We start from the raw sequence: 25,584 nt of genomic DNA on the forward strand, positions 1-25,584 counted from the left end.
ACTTTGGTTCTCATTGCAGTAAGTGCTTTTTGTTGGGGTAATTTTGCTGACTTCTGCATCCTCAGGTGTGTGTCTGTCATTTGATAACTTGAGTGAGAAATAGACTCCAATTTTAGAATGAATCTTAGACAAACATTTCCAAAGTTGTGTACACATACAATGAAAACCAATCCTCAAAAGCTTTTTTTGGGGTCTTTTGGCAGAATATGCCCTTCGAAGTAGATATTCAGTGCCAACTGTACTACGTTCTCTTGCTTCAAAGTTCTGCTGATGGAGCTGAAACTGGAGGTCACTACGTGGCAATGAGTCGTATCAAAAACCATGGGCGTGTAATTGACCACTCATCAACTGCTAATGGCATGCATGGAATTAAGATGATGGTCCCCTGTTCATCAAGTACAAAGAGTGCTATTGTTTACTCACCGTTGTCTATAAAGAGTGGGCGGAGGTTTGTGGAAATGGTTGTATTCTGTATTTAAGATGGGGAAATCTGAGGAAGAAATGTCACTTCCACTGCTGCTGGGACACAAGACAGAACAAACCAGAAACTGCAGAGAAACTCAAGAGCAAAGAAGATTCATCACTGCGAGTCTGTGATATTGGTCCAACATGAGCATTGACTTTGAATTCAGTAAGTGCTACTTGTTGGGGCGGTTGTGCATGACAAATGCTACAGATTATAACTGAAGAAAGATGCCACATTCAGATCACCTCAAATGGAGACACTGCTGATTCTTGTGTTCATAAGTGCTTCTCTTTGGGGTTGTCTTAATTGTGAGTCCCTCAACAGGCAAATCACTGGACAAATGCAGTGACTGGACTGTCAATTTTTATCATTGTCCTATGACTGGCTCTAAGTTTGTCACCAACATTACCCAAACACAAGCACTGACTTGAGTTCTGAATGCAGTAATAGCTACTTGTTGGGGTACTTGTGTTGACATCTGAAGTCCTGTGTTCCCTTTGAAGAATGTACCTACACTGCTATTGTAGATCAGTTGTTGCTGGGTGAGGAATGAAGTTTTGTGGCCATTTTATTTGAGGACAATTTATTGAAGGTATCGGGAGCAATACTGTGCGAAAATCATTCTCAGACCACCTCAAACAGAGTCACTGGTGATTTTTGTTTTCACAAGTGCTTCTCTTTGGGGTTGTCTTGGTTTTGAGAAGTTCCTTGGGGAAATGTCTCCACAAAGCTCATTGAGGGGTCATGTGTTATTACTCCTAAACCAAACGAGGGACACATTTCAACTACTGACTTCAATGCTATTTACACAGGATTTCAACCTGATGGGAAGGAATGCCCTTTAGCTTTAGCTCCCCATGGTCCAGATTTGGTCATTAATATTACCCTAACACAAACACTAACTTTGGTTCTCATTGCAGTAAGTGCTTTTTGTTGGGGTAATTTTGCTGACTTCTGCATCCTCAGGTGTGTGTCTGTCATTTGATAACTTGAGTGAGAAATAGACTCCAATTTTAGAATGAATCTTAGACAAACATTTCCAAAGTTGTGTACACATACAATGAAAACCAATTCTCAAAAGCTTTTTTTGGGGTCTTTTGGCAGAATATGCCCTTCGAAGTAGATATTCAGTGCCAACTGTACTACGTTCTCTTGCTTCAAAGTTCTGCTGATGGAGCTGAAACTGGAGGTCACTACGTGGCAATGAGTCGTATCAAAAACCATGGGCGTGTAATTGACCACTCATCAACTGCTAATGGCATGCATGGAATTAAGATGATGGTCCCCTGTTCATCAAGTACAAAGAGTGCTATTGTTTACTCACCGTTGTCTATAAAGAGTGGGCGGAGGTTTGTGGAAATGGTTGTATTCTGTATTTAAGATGGGGAAATCTGAGGAAGAAATGTCACTTCCACTGCTGCTGGGACACAAGACAGAACAAACCAGAAACTGCAGAGAAACTCAAGAGCAAAGAAGATTCATCACTGCGAGTCTGTGATATTGGTCCAACATGAGCATTGACTTTGAATTCAGTAAGTGCTACTTGTTGGGGCGGTTGTGCATGACAAATGCTACAGATTATAACTGAAGAAAGATGCCACATTCAGATCACCTCAAATGGAGACACTGCTGATTCTTGTGTTCATAAGTGCTTCTCTTTGGGGTTGTCTTAATTGTGAGTCCCTCAACAGGCAAATCACTGGACAAATGCAGTGACTGGACTGTCAATTTTTATCATTGTCCTATGACTGGCTCTAAGTTTGTCACCAACATTACCCAAACACAAGCACTGACTTGAGTTCTGAATGCAGTAATAGCTACTTGTTGGGGTACTTGTGTTGACATCTGAAGTCCTGTGTTCCCTTTGAAGAATGTACCTACACTGCTATTGTAGATCAGTTGTTGCTGGGTGAGGAATGAAGTTTTGTGGCCATTTTATTTGAGGACAATTTATTGAAGGTATCGGGAGCAATACTGTGCGAAAATCATTCTCAGACCACCTCAAACAGAGTCACTGGTGATTTTTGTTTTCACAAGTGCTTCTCTTTGGGGTTGTCTTGGTTTTGAGAAGTTCCTTGGGGAAATGTCTCCACAAAGCTCATTGAGGGGTCATGTGTTATTACTCCTAAACCAAACGAGGGACACATTTCAACTACTGACTTCAATGCTATTTACACAGGATTTCAACCTGATGGGAAGGAATGCCCTTTAGCTTTAGCTCCCCATGGTCCAGATTTGGTCATTAATATTACCCTAACACAAACACTAACTTTGGTTCTCATTGCAGTAAGTGCTTTTTGTTGGGGTAATTTTGCTGACTTCTGCATCCTCAGGTGTGTGTCTGTCATTTGATAACTTGAGTGAGAAATAGACTCCAATTTTAGAATGAATCTTAGACAAACATTTCCAAAGTTGTGTACACATACAATGAAAACCAATTCTCAAAAGCTTTTTTTGGGGTCTTTTGGCAGAATATGCCCTTCGAAGTAGATATTCAGTGCCAACTGTACTACGTTCTCTTGCTTCAAAGTTCTGCTGATGGAGCTGAAACTGGAGGTCACTACGTGGCAATGAGTCGTATCAAAAACCATGGGCGTGTAATTGACCACTCATCAACTGCTAATGGCATGCATGGAATTAAGATGATGGTCCCCTGTTCATCAAGTACAAAGAGTGCTATTGTTTACTCACCGTTGTCTATAAAGAGTGGGCGGAGGTTTGTGGAAATGGTTGTATTCTGTATTTAAGATGGGGAAATCTGAGGAAGAAATGTCACTTCCACTGCTGCTGGGACACAAGACAGAACAAACCAGAAACTGCAGAGAAACTCAAGAGCAAAGAAGATTCATCACTGCGAGTCTGTGATATTGGTCCAACATGAGCATTGACTTTGAATTCAGTAAGTGCTACTTGTTGGGGCGGTTGTGCATGACAAATGCTACAGATTATAACTGAAGAAAGATGCCACATTCAGATCACCTCAAATGGAGACACTGCTGATTCTTGTGTTCATAAGTGCTTCTCTTTGGGGTTGTCTTAATTGTGAGTCCCTCAACAGGCAAATCACTGGACAAATGCAGTGACTGGACTGTCAATTTTTATCATTGTCCTATGACTGGCTCTAAGTTTGTCACCAACATTACCCAAACACAAGCACTGACTTGAGTTCTGAATGCAGTAATAGCTACTTGTTGGGGTACTTGTGTTGACATCTGAAGTCCTGTGTTCCCTTTGAAGAATGTACCTACACTGCTATTGTAGATCAGTTGTTGCTGGGTGAGGAATGAAGTTTTGTGGCCATTTTATTTGAGGACAATTTATTGAAGGTATCGGGAGCAATACTGTGCGAAAATCATTCTCAGACCACCTCAAACAGAGTCACTGGTGATTTTTGTTTTCACAAGTGCTTCTCTTTGGGGTTGTCTTGGTTTTGAGAAGTTCCTTGGGGAAATGTCTCCACAAAGCTCATTGAGGGGTCATGTGTTATTACTCCTAAACCAAACGAGGGACACATTTCAACTACTGACTTCAATGCTATTTACACAGGATTTCAACCTGATGGGAAGGAATGCCCTTTAGCTTTAGCTCCCCATGGTCCAGATTTGGTCATTAATATTACCCTAACACAAACACTAACTTTGGTTCTCATTGCAGTAAGTGCTTTTTGTTGGGGTAATTTTGCTGACTTCTGCATCCTCAGGTGTGTGTCTGTCATTTGATAACTTGAGTGAGAAATAGACTCCAATTTTAGAATGAATCTTAGACAAACATTTCCAAAGTTGTGTACACATACAATGAAAACCAATTCTCAAAAGCTTTTTTGGGGTCTTTTGGCAGAATATGCCCTTCGAAGTAGATATTCAGTGCCAACTGTACTACGTTCTCTTGCTTCAAAGTTCTGCTGATGGAGCTGAAACTGGAGGTCACTACGTGGCAATGAGTCGTATCAAAAACCATGGGCGTGTAATTGACCACTCATCAACTGCTAATGGCATGCATGGAATTAAGATGATGGTCCCCTGTTCATCAAGTACAAAGAGTGCTATTGTTTACTCACCGTTGTCTATAAAGAGTGGGCGGAGGTTTGTGGAAATGGTTGTATTCTGTATTTAAGATGGGGAAATCTGAGGAAGAAATGTCACTTCCACTGCTGCTGGGACACAAGACAGAACAAACCAGAAACTGCAGAGAAACTCAAGAGCAAAGAAGATTCATCACTGCGAGTCTGTGATATTGGTCCAACATGAGCATTGACTTTGAATTCAGTAAGTGCTACTTGTTGGGGCGGTTGTGCATGACAAATGCTACAGATTATAACTGAAGAAAGATGCCACATTCAGATCACCTCAAATGGAGACACTGCTGATTCTTGTGTTCATAAGTGCTTCTCTTTGGGGTTGTCTTAATTGTGAGTCCCTCAACAGGCAAATCACTGGACAAATGCAGTGACTGGACTGTCAATTTTTATCATTGTCCTATGACTGGCTCTAAGTTTGTCACCAACATTACCCAAACACAAGCACTGACTTGAGTTCTGAATGCAGTAATAGCTACTTGTTGGGGTACTTGTGTTGACATCTGAAGTCCTGTGTTCCCTTTGAAGAATGTACCTACACTGCTATTGTAGATCAGTTGTTGCTGGGTGAGGAATGAAGTTTTGTGGCCATTTTATTTGAGGACAATTTATTGAAGGTATCGGGAGCAATACTGTGCGAAAATCATTCTCAGACCACCTCAAACAGAGTCACTGGTGATTTTTGTTTTCACAAGTGCTTCTCTTTGGGGTTGTCTTGGTTTTGAGAAGTTCCTTGGGGAAATGTCTCCACAAAGCTCATTGAGGGGTCATGTGTTATTACTCCTAAACCAAACGAGGGACACATTTCAACTACTGACTTCAATGCTATTTACACAGGATTTCAACCTGATGGGAAGGAATGCCCTTTAGCTTTAGCTCCCCATGGTCCAGATTTGGTCATTAATATTACCCTAACACAAACACTAACTTTGGTTCTCATTGCAGTAAGTGCTTTTTGTTGGGGTAATTTTGCTGACTTCTGCATCCTCAGGTGTGTGTCTGTCATTTGATAACTTGAGTGAGAAATAGACTCCAATTTTAGAATGAATCTTAGACAAACATTTCCAAAGTTGTGTACACATACAATGAAAACCAATTCTCAAAAGCTTTTTTTGGGGTCTTTTGGCAGAATATGCCCTTCGAAGTAGATATTCAGTGCCAACTGTACTACGTTCTCTTGCTTCAAAGTTCTGCTGATGGAGCTGAAACTGGAGGTCACTACGTGGCAATGAGTCGTATCAAAAACCATGGGCGTGTAATTGACCACTCATCAACTGCTAATGGCATGCATGGAATTAAGATGATGGTCCCCTGTTCATCAAGTACAAAGAGTGCTATTGTTTACTCACCGTTGTCTATAAAGAGTGGGCGGAGGTTTGTGGAAATGGTTGTATTCTGTATTTAAGATGGGGAAATCTGAGGAAGAAATGTCACTTCCACTGCTGCTGGGACACAAGACAGAACAAACCAGAAACTGCAGAGAAACTCAAGAGCAAAGAAGATTCATCACTGCGAGTCTGTGATATTGGTCCAACATGAGCATTGACTTTGAATTCAGTAAGTGCTACTTGTTGGGGCGGTTGTGCATGACAAATGCTACAGATTATAACTGAAGAAAGATGCCACATTCAGATCACCTCAAATGGAGACACTGCTGATTCTTGTGTTCATAAGTGCTTCTCTTTGGGGTTGTCTTAATTGTGAGTCCCTCAACAGGCAAATCACTGGACAAATGCAGTGACTGGACTGTCAATTTTTATCATTGTCCTATGACTGGCTCTAAGTTTGTCACCAACATTACCCAAACACAAGCACTGACTTGAGTTCTGAATGCAGTAATAGCTACTTGTTGGGGTACTTGTGTTGACATCTGAAGTCCTGTGTTCCCTTTGAAGAATGTACCTACACTGCTATTGTAGATCAGTTGTTGCTGGGTGAGGAATGAAGTTTTGTGGCCATTTTATTTGAGGACAATTTATTGAAGGTATCGGGAGCAATACTGTGCGAAAATCATTCTCAGACCACCTCAAACAGAGTCACTGGTGATTTTTGTTTTCACAAGTGCTTCTCTTTGGGGTTGTCTTGGTTTTGAGAAGTTCCTTGGGGAAATGTCTCCACAAAGCTCATTGAGGGGTCATGTGTTATTACTCCTAAACCAAACGAGGGACACATTTCAACTACTGACTTCAATGCTATTTACACAGGATTTCAACCTGATGGGAAGGAATGCCCTTTAGCTTTAGCTCCCCATGGTCCAGATTTGGTCATTAATATTACCCTAACACAAACACTAACTTTGGTTCTCATTGCAGTAAGTGCTTTTTGTTGGGGTAATTTTGCTGACTTCTGCATCCTCAGGTGTGTGTCTGTCATTTGATAACTTGAGTGAGAAATAGACTCCAATTTTAGAATGAATCTTAGACAAACATTTCCAAAGTTGTGTACACATACAATGAAAACCAATTCTCAAAAGCTTTTTTGGGGTCTTTTGGCAGAATATGCCCTTCGAAGTAGATATTCAGTGCCAACTGTACTACGTTCTCTTGCTTCAAAGTTCTGCTGATGGAGCTGAAACTGGAGGTCACTACGTGGCAATGAGTCGTATCAAAAACCATGGGCGTGTAATTGACCACTCATCAACTGCTAATGGCATGCATGGAATTAAGATGATGGTCCCCTGTTCATCAAGTACAAAGAGTGCTATTGTTTACTCACCGTTGTCTATAAAGAGTGGGCGGAGGTTTGTGGAAATGGTTGTATTCTGTATTTAAGATGGGGAAATCTGAGGAAGAAATGTCACTTCCACTGCTGCTGGGACACAAGACAGAACAAACCAGAAACTGCAGAGAAACTCAAGAGCAAAGAAGATTCATCACTGCGAGTCTGTGATATTGGTCCAACATGAGCATTGACTTTGAATTCAGTAAGTGCTACTTGTTGGGGCGGTTGTGCATGACAAATGCTACAGATTATAACTGAAGAAAGATGCCACATTCAGATCACCTCAAATGGAGACACTGCTGATTCTTGTGTTCATAAGTGCTTCTCTTTGGGGTTGTCTTAATTGTGAGTCCCTCAACAGGCAAATCACTGGACAAATGCAGTGACTGGACTGTCAATTTTTATCATTGTCCTATGACTGGCTCTAAGTTTGTCACCAACATTACCCAAACACAAGCACTGACTTGAGTTCTGAATGCAGTAATAGCTACTTGTTGGGGTACTTGTGTTGACATCTGAAGTCCTGTGTTCCCTTTGAAGAATGTACCTACACTGCTATTGTAGATCAGTTGTTGCTGGGTGAGGAATGAAGTTTTGTGGCCATTTTATTTGAGGACAATTTATTGAAGGTATCGGGAGCAATACTGTGCGAAAATCATTCTCAGACCACCTCAAACAGAGTCACTGGTGATTTTTGTTTTCACAAGTGCTTCTCTTTGGGGTTGTCTTGGTTTTGAGAAGTTCCTTGGGGAAATGTCTCCACAAAGCTCATTGAGGGGTCATGTGTTATTACTCCTAAACCAAACGAGGGACACATTTCAACTACTGACTTCAATGCTATTTACACAGGATTTCAACCTGATGGGAAGGAATGCCCTTTAGCTTTAGCTCCCCATGGTCCAGATTTGGTCATTAATATTACCCTAACACAAACACTAACTTTGGTTCTCATTGCAGTAAGTGCTTTTTGTTGGGGTAATTTTGCTGACTTCTGCATCCTCAGGTGTGTGTCTGTCATTTGATAACTTGAGTGAGAAATAGACTCCAATTTTAGAATGAATCTTAGACAAACATTTCCAAAGTTGTGTACACATACAATGAAAACCAATTCTCAAAAGCTTTTTTGGGGTCTTTTGGCAGAATATGCCCTTCGAAGTAGATATTCAGTGCCAACTGTACTACGTTCTCTTGCTTCAAAGTTCTGCTGATGGAGCTGAAACTGGAGGTCACTACGTGGCAATGAGTCGTATCAAAAACCATGGGCGTGTAATTGACCACTCATCAACTGCTAATGGCATGCATGGAATTAAGATGATGGTCCCCTGTTCATCAAGTACAAAGAGTGCTATTGTTTACTCACCGTTGTCTATAAAGAGTGGGCGGAGGTTTGTGGAAATGGTTGTATTCTGTATTTAAGATGGGGAAATCTGAGGAAGAAATGTCACTTCCACTGCTGCTGGGACACAAGACAGAACAAACCAGAAACTGCAGAGAAACTCAAGAGCAAAGAAGATTCATCACTGCGAGTCTGTGATATTGGTCCAACATGAGCATTGACTTTGAATTCAGTAAGTGCTACTTGTTGGGGCGGTTGTGCATGACAAATGCTACAGATTATAACTGAAGAAAGATGCCACATTCAGATCACCTCAAATGGAGACACTGCTGATTCTTGTGTTCATAAGTGCTTCTCTTTGGGGTTGTCTTAATTGTGAGTCCCTCAACAGGCAAATCACTGGACAAATGCAGTGACTGGACTGTCAATTTTTATCATTGTCCTATGACTGGCTCTAAGTTTGTCACCAACATTACCCAAACACAAGCACTGACTTGAGTTCTGAATGCAGTAATAGCTACTTGTTGGGGTACTTGTGTTGACATCTGAAGTCCTGTGTTCCCTTTGAAGAATGTACCTACACTGCTATTGTAGATCAGTTGTTGCTGGGTGAGGAATGAAGTTTTGTGGCCATTTTATTTGAGGACAATTTATTGAAGGTATCGGGAGCAATACTGTGCGAAAATCATTCTCAGACCACCTCAAACAGAGTCACTGGTGATTTTTGTTTTCACAAGTGCTTCTCTTTGGGGTTGTCTTGGTTTTGAGAAGTTCCTTGGGGAAATGTCTCCACAAAGCTCATTGAGGGGTCATGTGTTATTACTCCTAAACCAAACGAGGGACACATTTCAACTACTGACTTCAATGCTATTTACACAGGATTTCAACCTGATGGGAAGGAATGCCCTTTAGCTTTAGCTCCCCATGGTCCAGATTTGGTCATTAATATTACCCTAACACAAACACTAACTTTGGTTCTCATTGCAGTAAGTGCTTTTTGTTGGGGTAATTTTGCTGACTTCTGCATCCTCAGGTGTGTGTCTGTCATTTGATAACTTGAGTGAGAAATAGACTCCAATTTTAGAATGAATCTTAGACAAACATTTCCAAAGTTGTGTACACATACAATGAAAACCAATTCTCAAAAGCTTTTTTGGGGTCTTTTGGCAGAATATGCCCTTCGAAGTAGATATTCAGTGCCAACTGTACTACGTTCTCTTGCTTCAAAGTTCTGCTGATGGAGCTGAAACTGGAGGTCACTACGTGGCAATGAGTCGTATCAAAAACCATGGGCGTGTAATTGACCACTCATCAACTGCTAATGGCATGCATGGAATTAAGATGATGGTCCCCTGTTCATCAAGTACAAAGAGTGCTATTGTTTACTCACCGTTGTCTATAAAGAGTGGGCGGAGGTTTGTGGAAATGGTTTTATTCTGTATTTAAGATGGGGAAATCTGAGGAAGAAATGTCACTTCCACTGCTGCTGGGACACAAGACAGAACAAACCAGAAACTGCAGAGAAACTCAAGAGCAAAGAAGATTCATCACTGCGAGTCTGTGATATTGGTCCAACATGAGCATTGACTTTGAATTCAGTAAGTGCTACTTGTTGGGGCGGTTGTGCATGACAAATGCTACAGATTATAACTGAAGAAAGATGCCACATTCAGATCACCTCAAATGGAGACACTGCTGATTCTTGTGTTCATAAGTGCTTCTCTTTGGGGTTGTCTTAATTGTGAGTCCCTCAACAGGCAAATCACTGGACAAATGCAGTGACTGGACTGTCAATTTTTATCATTGTCCTATGACTGGCTCTAAGTTTGTCACCAACATTACCCAAACACAAGCACTGACTTGAGTTCTGAATGCAGTAATAGCTACTTGTTGGGGTACTTGTGTTGACATCTGAAGTCCTGTGTTCCCTTTGAAGAATGTACCTACACTGCTATTGTAGATCAGTTGTTGCTGGGTGAGGAATGAAGTTTTGTGGCCATTTTATTTGAGGACAATTTATTGAAGGTATCGGGAGCAATACTGTGCGAAAATCATTCTCAGACCACCTCAAACAGAGTCACTGGTGATTTTTGTTTTCACAAGTGCTTCTCTTTGGGGTTGTCTTGGTTTTGAGAAGTTCCTTGGGGAAATGTCTCCACAAAGCTCATTGAGGGGTCATGTGTTATTACTCCTAAACCAAACGAGGGACACATTTCAACTACTGACTTCAATGCTATTTACACAGGATTTCAACCTGATGGGAAGGAATGCCCTTTAGCTTTAGCTCCCCATGGTCCAGATTTGGTCATTAATATTACCCTAACACAAACACTAACTTTGGTTCTCATTGCAGTAAGTGCTTTTTGTTGGGGTAATTTTGCTGACTTCTGCATCCTCAGGTGTGTGTCTGTCATTTGATAACTTGAGTGAGAAATAGACTCCAATTTTAGAATGAATCTTAGACAAACATTTCCAAAGTTGTGTACACATACAATGAAAACCAATTCTCAAAAGCTTTTTTTGGGGTCTTTTGGCAGAATATGCCCTTCGAAGTAGATATTCAGTGCCAACTGTACTACGTTCTCTTGCTTCAAAGTTCTGCTGATGGAGCTGAAACTGGAGGTCACTACGTGGCAATGAGTCGTATCAAAAACCATGGGCGTGTAATTGACCACTCATCAACTGCTAATGGCATGCATGGAATTAAGATGATGGTCCCCTGTTCATCAAGTACAAAGAGTGCTATTGTTTACTCACCGTTGTCTATAAAGAGTGGGCGGAGGTTTGTGGAAATGGTTGTATTCTGTATTTAAGATGGGGAAATCTGAGGAAGAAATGTCACTTCCACTGCTGCTGGGACACAAGACAGAACAAACCAGAAACTGCAGAGAAACTCAAGAGCAAAGAAGATTCATCACTGCGAGTCTGTGATATTGGTCCAACATGAGCATTGACTTTGAATTCAGTAAGTGCTACTTGTTGGGGCGGTTGTGCATGACAAATGCTACAGATTATAACTGAAGAAAGATGCCACATTCAGATCACCTCAAATGGAGACACTGCTGATTCTTGTGTTCATAAGTGCTTCTCTTTGGGGTTGTCTTAATTGTGAGTCCCTCAACAGGCAAATCACTGGACAAATGCAGTGACTGGACTGTCAATTTTTATCATTGTCCTATGACTGGCTCTAAGTTTGTCACCAACATTACCCAAACACAAGCACTGACTTGAGTTCTGAATGCAGTAATAGCTACTTGTTGGGGTACTTGTGTTGACATCTGAAGTCCTGTGTTCCCTTTGAAGAATGTACCTACACTGCTATTGTAGATCAGTTGTTGCTGGGTGAGGAATGAAGTTTTGTGGCCATTTTATTTGAGGACAATTTATTGAAGGTATCGGGAGCAATACTGTGCGAAAATCATTCTCAGACCACCTCAAACAGAGTCACTGGTGATTTTTGTTTTCACAAGTGCTTCTCTTTGGGGTTGTCTTGGTTTTGAGAAGTTCCTTGGGGAAATGTCTCCACAAAGCTCATTGAGGGGTCATGTGTTATTACTCCTAAACCAAACGAGGGACACATTTCAACTACTGACTTCAATGCTATTTACACAGGATTTCAACCTGATGGGAAGGAATGCCCTTTAGCTTTAGCTCCCCATGGTCCAGATTTGGTCATTAATATTACCCTAACACAAACACTAACTTTGGTTCTCATTGCAGTAAGTGCTTTTTGTTGGGGTAATTTTGCTGACTTCTGCATCCTCAGGTGTGTGTCTGTCATTTGATAACTTGAGTGAGAAATAGACTCCAATTTTAGAATGAATCTTAGACAAACATTTCCAAAGTTGTGTACACATACAATGAAAACCAATTCTCAAAAGCTTTTTTTGGGGTCTTTTGGCAGAATATGCCCTTCGAAGTAGATATTCAGTGCCAACTGTACTACGTTCTCTTGCTTCAAAGTTCTGCTGATGGAGCTGAAACTGGAGGTCACTACGTGGCAATGAGTCGTATCAAAAACCATGGGCGTGTAATTGACCACTCATCAACTGCTAATGGCATGCATGGAATTAAGATGATGGTCCCCTGTTCATCAAGTACAAAGAGTGCTATTGTTTACTCACCGTTGTCTATAAAGAGTGGGCGGAGGTTTGTGGAAATGGTTTTATTCTGTATTTAAGATGGGGAAATCTGAGGAAGAAATGTCACTTCCACTGCTGCTGGGACACAAGACAGAACAAACCAGAAACTGCAGAGAAACTCAAGAGCAAAGAAGATTCATCACTGCGAGTCTGTGATATTGGTCCAACATGAGCATTGACTTTGAATTCAGTAAGTGCTACTTGTTGGGGCGGTTGTGCATGACAAATGCTACAGATTATAACTGAAGAAAGATGCCACATTCAGATCACCTCAAATGGAGACACTGCTGATTCTTGTGTTCATAAGTGCTTCTCTTTGGGGTTGTCTTAATTGTGAGTCCCTCAACAGGCAAATCACTGGACAAATGCAGTGACTGGACTGTCAATTTTTATCATTGTCCTATGACTGGCTCTAAGTTTGTCACCAACATTACCCAAACACAAGCACTGACTTGAGTTCTGAATGCAGTAATAGCTACTTGTTGGGGTACTTGTGTTGACATCTGAAGTCCTGTGTTCCCTTTGAAGAATGTACCTACACTGCTATTGTAGATCAGTTGTTGCTGGGTGAGGAATGAAGTTTTGTGGCCATTTTATTTGAGGACAATTTATTGAAGGTATCGGGAGCAATACTGTGCGAAAATCATTCTCAGACCACCTCAAACAGAGTCACTGGTGATTTTTGTTTTCACAAGTGCTTCTCTTTGGGGTTGTCTTGGTTTTGAGAAGTTCCTTGGGGAAATGTCTCCACAAAGCTCATTGAGGGGTCATGTGTTATTACTCCTAAACCAAACGAGGGACACATTTCAACTACTGACTTCAATGCTATTTACACAGGATTTCAACCTGATGGGAAGGAATGCCCTTTAGCTTTAGCTCCCCATGGTCCAGATTTGGTCATTAATATTACCCTAACACAAACACTAACTTTGGTTCTCATTGCAGTAAGTGCTTTTTGTTGGGGTAATTTTGCTGACTTCTGCATCCTCAGGTGTGTGTCTGTCATTTGATAACTTGAGTGAGAAATAGACTCCAATTTTAGAATGAATCTTAGACAAACATTTCCAAAGTTGTGTACACATACAATGAAAACCAATTCTCAAAAGCTTTTTTGGGGTCTTTTGGCAGAATATGCCCTTCGAAGTAGATATTCAGTGCCAACTGTACTACGTTCTCTTGCTTCAAAGTTCTGCTGATGGAGCTGAAACTGGAGGTCACTACGTGGCAATGAGTCGTATCAAAAACCATGGGCGTGTAATTGACCACTCATCAACTGCTAATGGCATGCATGGAATTAAGATGATGGTCCCCTGTTCATCAAGTACAAAGAGTGCTATTGTTTACTCACCGTTGTCTATAAAGAGTGGGCGGAGGTTTGTGGAAATGGTTTTATTCTGTATTTAAGACGGGGAAATCTGAGGAAGAAATGTCACTTCCACTGCTGCTGGGACACAAGACAGAACAAACCAGAAACTGCAGAGAAACTCAAGAGCAAAGAAGATTCATCACTGCGAGTCTGTGATATTGGTCCAACATGAGCATTGACTTTGAATTCAGTAAGTGCTACTTGTTGGGGCGGTTGTGCATGACAAATGCTACAGATTATAACTGAAGAAAGATGCCACATTCAGATCACCTCAAATGGAGACACTGCTGATTCTTGTGTTCATAAGTGCTTCTCTTTGGGGTTGTCTTAATTGTGAGTCCCTCAACAGGCAAATCACTGGACAAATGCAGTGACTGGACTGTCAATTTTTATCATTGTCCTATGACTGGCTCTAAGTTTGTCACCAACATTACCCAAACACAAGCACTGACTTGAGTTCTGAATGCAGTAATAGCTACTTGTTGGGGTACTTTTGTTGACATCTGAAGTCCTGTGTTCCCTTTGAAGAATGTACCTACACTGCTATTCTAGATCAGTTGTTGCTGGGTGAGGAATGAAGTTTTGTGGCCATTTTATTTGAGGACAATTTATTGAAGGTATCGGGAGCAATACTGTGCGAAAATCATTCTCAGACCACCTCAAACAGAGTCACTGGTGATTTTTGTTTTCACAAGTGCTTCTCTTTGGGGTTGTCTTGGTTTTGAGAAGTTCCTTGGGGAAATGTCTCCACAAAGCTCATTGAGGGGTCATGTGTTATTACTCCTAAACCAAACGAGGGACACATTTCAACTACTGACTTCAATGCTATTTACACAGGATTTCAACCTGATGGGAAGGAATGCCCTTTAGCTTTAGCTCCCCATGGTCCAGATTTGGTCATTAATATTACCCTAACACAAACACTAACTTTGGTTCTCATTGCAGTAAGTGCTTTTTGTTGGGGTAATTTTGCTGACTTCTGCATCCTCAGGTGTGTGTCTGTCATTTGATAACTTGAGTGAGAAATAGACTCCAATTTTAGAATGAATCTTAGACAAACATTTCCAAAGTTGTGTACACATACAATGAAAACCAATTCTCAAAAGCTTTTTTGGGGTCTTTTGGCAGAATATGCCCTTCGAAGTAGATATTCAGTGCCAACTGTACTACGTTCTCTTGCTTCAAAGTTCTGCTGATGGAGCTGAAACTGGAGGTCACTACGTGGCAATGAGTCGTATCAAAAACCATGGGCGTGTAATTGACCACTCATCAACTGCTAATGGCATGCATGGAATTAAGATGATGGTCCCCTGTTCATCAAGTACAAAGAGTGCTATTGTTTACTCACCGTTGTCTATAAAGAGTGGGCGGAGGTTTGTGGAAATGGTTGTATTCTGTATTTAAGATGGGGAAATCTGAGGAAGAAATGTCACTTCCACTGCTGCTGGGACACAAGACAGAACAAACCAGAAACTGCAGAGAAACTCAAGAGCAAAGAAGATTCATCACTGCGAGTCTGTGATATTGGTCCAACATGAGCATTGACTTTGAATTCAGTAAGTGCTACTTGTTGGGGCGGTTGTGCATGACAAATGCTACAGATTATAACTGAAGAAAGATGCCACATTCAGATCACCTCAAATGGAGACACTGCTGATTCTTGTGTTCATAAGTGCTTCTCTTTGGGGTTGTCTTAATTGTGAGTCCCTCAACAGGCAAATCACTGGACAAATGCAGTGACTGGACTGTCAATTTTTATCATTGTCCTATGACTGGCTCTAAGTTTGTCACCAACATTACCCAAACACAAGCACTGACTTGAGTTCTGAATGCAGTAATAGCTACTTGTTGGGGTACTTTTGTTGACATCTGAAGTCCTGTGTTCCCTTTGAAGAATGTACCTACACTGCTATTCTAGATCAGTTGTTGCTGGGTGAGGAATGAAGTTTTGTGGCCATTTTATTTGAGGACAATTTATTGAAGGTATCGGGAGCAATACTGTGCGAAAATCATTCTCAGACCACCTCAAACAGAGTCACTGGTGATTTTTGTTTTCACAAGTGCTTCTCTTTGGGGTTGTCTTGGTTTTGAGAAGTTCCTTGGGGAAATGTCTCCACAAAGCTCATTGAGGGGTCATGTGTTATTACTCCTAAACCAAACGAGGGACACATTTCAACTACTGACTTCAATGCTATTTACACAGGATTTCAACCTGATGGGAAGGAATGCCCTTTAGCTTTAGCTCCCCATGGTCCAGATTTGGTCATTAATATTACCCTAACACAAACACTAACTTTGGTTCTCATTGCAGTAAGTGCTTTTTGTTGGGGTAATTTTGCTGACTTCTGCATCCTCAGGTGTGTGTCTGTCATTTGATAACTTGAGTGAGAAATAGACTCCAATTTTAGAATGAATCTTAGACAAACATTTCCAAAGTTGTGTACACATACAATGAAAACCAATTCTCAAAAGCTTTTTTGGGGTCTTTTGGCAGAATATGCCCTTCGAAGTAGATATTCAGTGCCAACTGTACTACGTTCTCTTGCTTCAAAGTTCTGCTGATGGAGCTGAAACTGGAGGTCACTACGTGGCAATGAGTCGTATCAAAAACCATGGGCGTGTAATTGACCACTCATCAACTGCTAATGGCATGCATGGAATTAAGATGATGGTCCCCTGTTCATCAAGTACAAAGAGTGCTATTGTTTACTCACCGTTGTCTATAAAGAGTGGGCGGAGGTTTGTGGAAATGGTTTTATTCTGTATTTAAGATGGGGAAATCTGAGGAAGAAATGTCACTTCCACTGCTGCTGGGACACAAGACAGAACAAACCAGAAACTGCAGAGAAACTCAAGAGCAAAGAAGATTCATCACTGCGAGTCTGTGATATTGGTCCAACATGAGCATTGACTTTGAATTCAGTAAGTGCTACTTGTTGGGGCGGTTGTGCATGACAAATGCTACAGATTATAACTGAAGAAAGATGCCACATTCAGATCACCTCAAATGGAGACACTGCTGATTCTTGTGTTCATAAGTGCTTCTCTTTGGGGTTGTCTTAATTGTGAGTCCCTCAACAGGCAAATCACTGGACAAATGCAGTGACTGGACTGTCAATTTTTATCATTGTCCTATGACTGGCTCTAAGTTTGTCACCAACATTACCCAAACACAAGCACTGACTTGAGTTCTGAATGCAGTAATAGCTACTTGTTGGGGTACTTGTGTTGACATCTGAAGTCCTGTGTTCCCTTTGAAGAATGTACCTACACTGCTATTGTAGATCAGTTGTTGCTGGGTGAGGAATGAAGTTTTGTGGCCATTTTATTTGAGGACAATTTATTGAAGGTATCGGGAGCAATACTGTGCGAAAATCATTCTCAGACCACCTCAAACAGAGTCACTGGTGATTTTTGTTTTCACAAGTGCTTCTCTTTGGGGTTGTCTTGGTTTTGAGAAGTTCCTTGGGGAAATGTCTCCACAAAGCTCATTGAGGGGTCATGTGTTATTACTCCTAAACCAAACGAGGGACACATTTCAACTACTGACTTCAATGCTATTTACACAGGATTTCAACCTGATGGGAAGGAATGCCCTTTAGCTTTAGCTCCCCATGGTCCAGATTTGGTCATTAATATTACCCTAACACAAACACTAACTTTGGTTCTCATTGCAGTAAGTGCTTTTTGTTGGGGTAATTTTGCTGACTTCTGCATCCTCAGGTGTGTGTCTGTCATTTGATAACTTGAGTGAGAAATAGACTCCAATTTTAGAATGAATCTTAGACAAACATTTCCAAAGTTGTGTACACATACAATGAAAACCAATTCTCAAAAGCTTTTTTGGGGTCTTTTGGCAGAATATGCCCTTCGAAGTAGATATTCAGTGCCAACTGTACTACGTTCTCTTGCTTCAAAGTTCTGCTGATGGAGCTGAAACTGGAGGTCACTACGTGGCAATGAGTCGTATCAAAAACCATGGGCGTGTAATTGACCACTCATCAACTGCTAATGGCATGCATGGAATTAAGATGATGGTCCCCTGTTCATCAAGTACAAAGAGTGCTATTGTTTACTCACCGTTGTCTATAAAGAGTGGGCGGAGGTTTGTGGAAATGGTTGTATTCTGTATTTAAGATGGGGAAATCTGAGGAAGAAATGTCACTTCCACTGCTGCTGGGACACAAGACAGAACAAACCAGAAACTGCAGAGAAACTCAAGAGCAAAGAAGATTCATCACTGCGAGTCTGTGATATTGGTCCAACATGAGCATTGACTTTGAATTCAGTAAGTGCTACTTGTTGGGGCGGTTGTGCATGACAAATGCTACAGATTATAACTGAAGAAAGATGCCACATTCAGATCACCTCAAATGGAGACACTGCTGATTCTTGTGTTCATAAGTGCTTCTCTTTGGGGTTGTCTTAATTGTGAGTCCCTCAACAGGCAAATCACTGGACAAATGCAGTGACTGGACTGTCAATTTTTATCATTGTCCTATGACTGGCTCTAAGTTTGTCACCAACATTACCCAAACACAAGCACTGACTTGAGTTCTGAATGCAGTAATAGCTACTTGTTGGGGTACTTTTGTTGACATCTGAAGTCCTGTGTTCCCTTTGAAGAATGTACCTACACTGCTATTGTAGATCAGTTGTTGCTGGGTGAGGAATGAAGTTTTGTGGCCATTTTATTTGAGGACAATTTATTGAAGGTATCGGGAGCAATACTGTGCGAAAATCATTCTCAGACCACCTCAAACAGAGTCACTGGTGATTTTTGTTTTCACAAGTGCTTCTCTTTGGGGTTGTCTTGGTTTTGAGAAGTTCCTTGGGGAAATGTCTCCACAAAGCTCATTGAGGGGTCATGTGTTATTACTCCTAAACCAAACGAGGGACACATTTCAACTACTGACTTCAATGCTATTTACACAGGATTTCAACCTGATGGGAAGGAATGCCCTTTAGCTTTAGCTCCCCATGGTCCAGATTTGGTCATTAATATTACCCTAACACAAACACTAACTTTGGTTCTCATTGCAGTAAGTGCTTTTTGTTGGGGTAATTTTGCTGACTTCTGCATCCTCAGGTGTGTGTCTGTCATTTGATAACTTGAGTGAGAAATAGACTCCAATTTTAGAATGAATCTTAGACAAACATTTCCAAAGTTGTGTACACATACAATGAAAACCAATTCTCAAAAGCTTTTTTGGGGGTCTTTTGGCAGAATATGCCCTTCGAAGTAGATATTCAGTGCCAACTGTACTACGTTCTCTTGCTTCAAAGTTCTGCTGATGGAGCTGAAACTGGAGGTCACTACGTGGCAATGAGTCGTATCAAAAACCATGGGCGTGTAATTGACCACTCATCAACTGCTAATGGCATGCATGGAATTAAGATGATGGTCCCCTGTTCATCAAGTACAAAGAGTGCTATTGTTTACTCACCGTTGTCTATAAAGAGTGGGCGGAGGTTTGTGGAAATGGTTGTATTCTGTATTTAAGATGGGGAAATCTGAGGAAGAAATGTCACTTCCACTGCTGCTGGGACACAAGACAGAACAAACCAGAAACTGCAGAGAAACTCAAGAGCAAAGAAGATTCATCACTGCGAGTCTGTGATATTGGTCCAACATGAGCATTGACTTTGAATTCAGTAAGTGCTACTTGTTGGGGCGGTTGTGCATGACAAATGCTACAGATTATAACTGAAGAAAGATGCCACGTTCAGATCACCTCAAATGGAGACACTGCTGATTCTTGTGTTCATAAGTGCTTCTCTTTGGGGTTGTCTTAATTGTGAGTCCCTCAACAGGCAAATCACTGGACAAATGCAGTGACTGGACTGTCAATTTTTATCATTGTCCTATGACTGGCTCTAAGTTTGTCACCAACATTACCCAAACACAAGCACTGACTTGAGTTCTGAATGCAGTAATAGCTACTTGTTGGGGTACTTTTGTTGACATCTGAAGTCCTGTGTTCCCTTTGAAGAATGTACCTACACTGCTATTCTAGATCAGTTGTTGCTGGGTGAGGAATGAAGTTTTGTGGCCATTTTATTTGAGGACAATTTATTGAAGGTATCGGGAGCAATACTGTACGAAAATCATTCTCAGACCACCTCAAACAGAGTCACTGGTGATTTTTGTTTTCACAAGTGCTTCTCTTTGGGGTTGTCTTGGTTTTGAGAAGTTCCTTGGGGAAATGTCTCCACAAAGCTCATTGAGGGGTCATGTGTTATTACTCCTAAACCAAACGAGGGACACATTTCAACTACTGACTTCAATGCTATTTACACAGGATTTCAACCTGATGGGAAGGAATGCCCTTTAGCTTTAGCTCCCCATGGTCCAGATTTGGTCATTAATATTACCCTAACACAAACACTAACTGTGCAGTAAGTGCTTTTTGTTGGGGTAATTTTGCTGACTTCTGCAACCTCAGGTGTGTATCTTATTTTGATACACACATGATTTATTTACTATTTATGTCACCAATGTGCTGATGGTTATTGTATACCTTGTATTTAAATTTTTCAATAAAACAAAAAAAAAATGTGGTACAGGTGACTCCAGGACCCACAAGATTGGCCACATCTTATGCATCACTATTAATAAAATATATTTATTAATAGTGTTATGTTTTCATGTCTTAGGTAAAACAGGACATGATATAGTGTGATATAGCTGTTTTTTCTCGAAAAACAAGTCGTCTAGAACCTAAAAAATACACTCTCATGCCATCTAAAATCATAAATTATGGATTAATAATGAATTTATTAATTTAAGATAGGCTATTTACATATTCTTAACAGATCTGCAGTTCAAAATATGGTATAGACACTTTTTATAAGGACTCTCTTGGGCCGGGTCAAATTTGACCCAGACCATCCTGTGTAGGCATTGGATATGAACAGTTTGTAAGGGTTAAAAAGTAAATAAAACTGTTTTTGATGCAAGAAAGGTGGCGAAGATGAACTTCAGTGAATTCATCACCAAAGCAGGAAAGCCATTCACTGAAGGGCAGTTTGTGGTGGACTGCATGTTGAGAAATGCCGATATTTTGTCTAAAAAGGCCTCATTGTGTCTGTTGTCCTGAAATGTTTTAATAACATCAGATCAGGGTTTACAGCACTGCCAGTTCAGGGCCTTTTTACAAGAAAATTAGTCAGCACATCATTTAGTGGTGATGAATATGACTTTGCTAATGAAAACTTTCCAGCTGTTTGCAGACCCTGTTTACTTACACACTGCAAAAAAGGAATTTCAAGAAAGTAAAAAAGCCTTGTATCAAGGAAATAAGTCTTATTTTTTGTTCAAAAAGAAAATTAATCTTGTCAAGCATGTTTTGCATTGGAAAAATAATCTAATTTTAAGAAAGTACGGCTAACTTATTCCAGCTACTTTTGAGCTAGAATGAACCAGTAACAGGGTATACAAATGTTTTACAATAAAACCCAGTGGAGCAACAAGATTATTTGCCTCATTTTAAGTGTAAGACCACTTGCACAACTTCTCAATTTAAGAGTGCCAAGAAACTTAAAATTAAAGGTTGTTTATTTTCATTTGTCATGTGTTCTCAGGCCATCTGAACCTGGCAGAACCTGCTGCTTCATATCTAACATATTAAAGGAGTCATATTATGCCCTTTTTCAGGTTCATAATTGTATTTTGTGGCTCTCCTACAATAGGTTTAGATGTTTTAATGTTTATGTTTATTTTTCTCATACTGCCTACAGCTGAGCACCTCTTTTCAGCCTCTGTCTGAATCGCTAGGTTTTAGCGCCTGTCTCTTTAAGACCCCCCTCCCGAAAAGCCCAGTCTGCTCTGATAGGACGGCATTATGACGCGGATTATGCGGCTCACGCGGATGACGCTCCGGCCCCTCCCCTTCGTTGCCGGCTCCTCACTGCTACTGAGATTAGCTTCATTTCTACCGTCAATATTAATTCAATAACTGCTTCTAAAGCAAAAACTTCACCAGCGGACATGTTAGAGCGGGAGTCTGACCTGAAATCACAGAGAAATGAACAACTTCAACAATCAGGATTACAGCTTTCTGTGACGTTTTCCTCAGGTAAATACTGCTATATTAACTACATATACATACATATAACTAATATATATATATATATATATATATATATTATATATATATATTAACCTCTATCTATCACATAATGTTAGTGTTTATACCTTAACTATGAGAACCAACACTGTGTTTTATGCTTGTCTTTACAGGTACAGCAGTGAGCAGTGACCTACAATCTACACAGCCCAGTGAAGTTAAACATATTATATATTACATAATATTAACAGCATTAGTCAAGCAGTTGTTTCTAGTGAAGAAACACCCAGTAAATGTACCAAAGTAATCAGAGTAATAGTATAATGATTACTGTAACCTCCCCTCTGTTATATTCTTTATACACCATTAGTTTACTGAGACCATGGAAACAGAAACCTGGAATACTTTATCCTGTACAACATGTCAACATAACTGAAGCAATTACTCATCTAATAAAGTAAATTGTTTATGTGGTTTAAAAACAGCTAAGTAACCAACTGTTAACGGTACTGTAGCCATATTTCATAGTCTGATATTTTAACTTAAAAGTATTATTACCAAAGTTAACCTTCAGATATGTGTAAAAGCTGCAATTATGTTTGAACCCCATTAAAAATACTGTATACTGAATATTCTATCATTTATATTATATACTGTATTATGATTATGAATTTATCTTCCAATGTAATAAAGTTTGAATGTGAGACAGTAATGTATTGTGTTGCTTACAGTCATTAATACAGGTTTAAGTTCCACATTTTCATATTGATAGATGTTACACGAATCAGGTTTTCAACTCTTGTACATCCAGGAAATCTTCATAAAACCTGAAATAACATGTTATTTATATAAAACCACACTTATTACTGAATTTAAAAATGACCAAAACTCTTTTTAAAAGTAAAACACTTTATTTATGTTACTTCATATTCCAGTTACACATGTTGTAAGTAACAAAGCTAGAACTTTTATGTAAGCTGTGCAGATCATGTTCTCCATCAAGGTTTATGGTTTCTAGTATATTGAAGTGTGAGCTGGTAATGGAGCTCTGCAGTCAGTGTTCATCTTCATCAGTCTTCCTTTGGATACCCAGACTGTCCTGATGCTGCAGCCGTCTCTGTCCTCTGATGGGTCCAGGAGCACCTGAGCTTCATCAGGTCACCCATAAAACAAGGCAGATTCAGTGTTACTTGTAAGGCAGCATATAATATACAGTGTAATATAATACAGTACAATTACAACAGCTCATTGTGGCACAAAGTAGTCCTAAGTTATAAACTAAAATAATAAGCAGTGTCTCTGGTGGTTCCTTGTTGCAGCTAACTGTAGTGATGTGTTGTTGAAACAGTCTGAGGTTACAAACACAATGTCTATCTAATGGCAGCAGATACACACACAGGACATTTACTGACTGTAACTGATGTTGTAAGTTCCCGGTGCAATAACAGACATTTAACAGTGAGGCTCTGTGTTTATAATACAATAGGAGATTATATGAGTATAGGATGTTACACTGGACCTACACTTATATCGTCAGTAATAGCAGTACTTCAGTAACACAAAATAAATGGATCAGAAACTTTTATTCGTCGGTTTGACTCCACATAAAGCCTAGTGAGCAACCCCAGCTGCTGGGTGCTAATCAAAGTTACAGAATATTACTAAACTAATGAATCCCTGCAGTTTGACTGTTTCTCTCTCACTGTAGCTCTAGTGTTAACTCTGGTGCACGTTGATCAAGTTCATTTACACACGTAACACACACACACACACACACACAACACACACCTGAACGAAGCAGAGAAACAACAAAGCTAGCGCTAGCTGAGATAACGTTAGCACGTCAGTATAAAGTTACACAATAATCACCATAACTCACTCTCTGTATTCTGTTAGCTTCTAAGGAGGCTTGATCACAGTTTGACTATTTCTCTCTCACAGTAGCTCTATCTTTACCTCCGGTACATTTACACACACACACACACAGAGCGGAGCAGGACAATGGCTCCGGAATAACAAAGCTAGCGCTAGCTCAGCGAGCTAACAGCTGATGAGCAGCTACAGTTTGTTCACTCGGAGGTTTTCTGCTCTTTCTAACAGCGACACAAACATATTACTGACTCAGCACGTTTAACTAAATACAGATCAACGTAAAGCCAATTACCCCCCGGACACAAAACACACAACAGTTACGGAGTAACGGAGTCCCCCCCCCCCGCACGAAGCTTGGTGATTCACGACATAATCTTTGTGTGAATCTCTATAAAAATATCAGCAGGGGAGAATATGGAGACATCTGCACCAGCTGGTTAATACATTAACTTCACCTTATAAGTTTCATGTTCATCTTGCACACATTTAACAAACATTTAACAAACAATAACAAACATTTAACAAACAATAACTACGTTAGCATCACTGAGGCTCCTGCAGCTAACAGCGGTTAGCATGTGCTAGCAGTACACGAACAATGAAAAACAGCATCAATTGTTAAAAATCCTTCCAGTTTCTTCCTCTGCCGTCTCTCCACAGACAGTTGGTACAATCCCTCTTTCAGGAACAGTCTTTCAGTCAGTCCACTGTTGTACTGACCGAGGTTGTGAAAACAGTCCGAAGGTTCACACACACATTCCGGTTTTCGTGACTCTAGCCGGACATCGCCAAAAAATAATTTACATACATTTACATATGTAAATTAGTGTTGGGCTGTGCAGCCAATGACTGAACAGTTTGTCTGCTGAGGCCTTTGCCCAGACATTAGGCTGCAGGCTGCTGGCTGGACTTGCTTGTTCTCCGCTAGCTTGCCTTTTATAGTAACAATGGCAGAGCTCCGATAGTCAACAGGAAGTAAAGAGAGGTGGGTGGCAACAGGCAGAGCATGTGACGTCACAAACTACTACTCCTATATTCTGACTGAGGCAGCCCACAAAAACATGATTGAGTCATCTTTTTTCACACTTTGCCTGCTGATAGGCCCTCCAGAGTCCTAAATGTACATAATCAAATGATTAAAAAGTTGGTTTTGCATAATATGTCCCCTTTAAGATGACAGCAGGCTGGCCTATACAACATAATACAAATAACCATGCTGGACAAAAACGGCATGGCTCATAAACAAACCAAAATGACCAAAAATGACCAAAATGAAATGACCCTTGACTCAACTGCATTCTCAATCACAATGTAGCAATGACTATGGTTTATGCAGTAGGATCCTGCAAACATCAGCATAAAGACTGCTATTAATTCATTGATTGCTGATCTGCTGTTTTATCATTCAGATTAAAGTTATTTTGATACATGAAAAGAAGAAACAATCATGAAACAAAAAAAAACAAAAAACAGTCAAGAAACAGTTTGTCTGCGAGAGGCCAACACATTAAACAGTGTGCCTTTTACAGGTCATCAG

The 25,584-nt window shown here is 40.4% G+C and overlaps 1 long non-coding RNA gene across 3 annotated transcripts in view; it reads left to right on the forward strand.

Moving 5' to 3' along the window:
- Positions 1–22,887, forward strand: part of LOC127354998 (uncharacterized) — a 38,640-nt gene extending 15,753 nt beyond the window's left edge. For 2 of the 3 annotated variants that reach the window (XR_007881655.1, XR_007881656.1), the window contains exons 2-3: positions 21,847–22,184; positions 22,349–22,887. This is a non-coding gene — a long non-coding RNA (uncharacterized LOC127354998). Of the gene's footprint in view, positions 1–19,864; positions 22,185–22,348 lie in introns of those variants that run through there. The other variant, XR_007881654.1, reaches the window with a different exon arrangement.
- The last annotated feature ends 2,697 nt before the right edge of the window (positions 22,888–25,584 follow it).

Source organism: Dicentrarchus labrax, unplaced genomic scaffold (assembly GCF_905237075.1).
Source record: "Dicentrarchus labrax unplaced genomic scaffold, dlabrax2021, whole genome shotgun sequence".
In the NCBI taxonomy this organism is placed as follows: Eukaryota; Metazoa; Chordata; class Actinopteri; family Moronidae; genus Dicentrarchus; species Dicentrarchus labrax.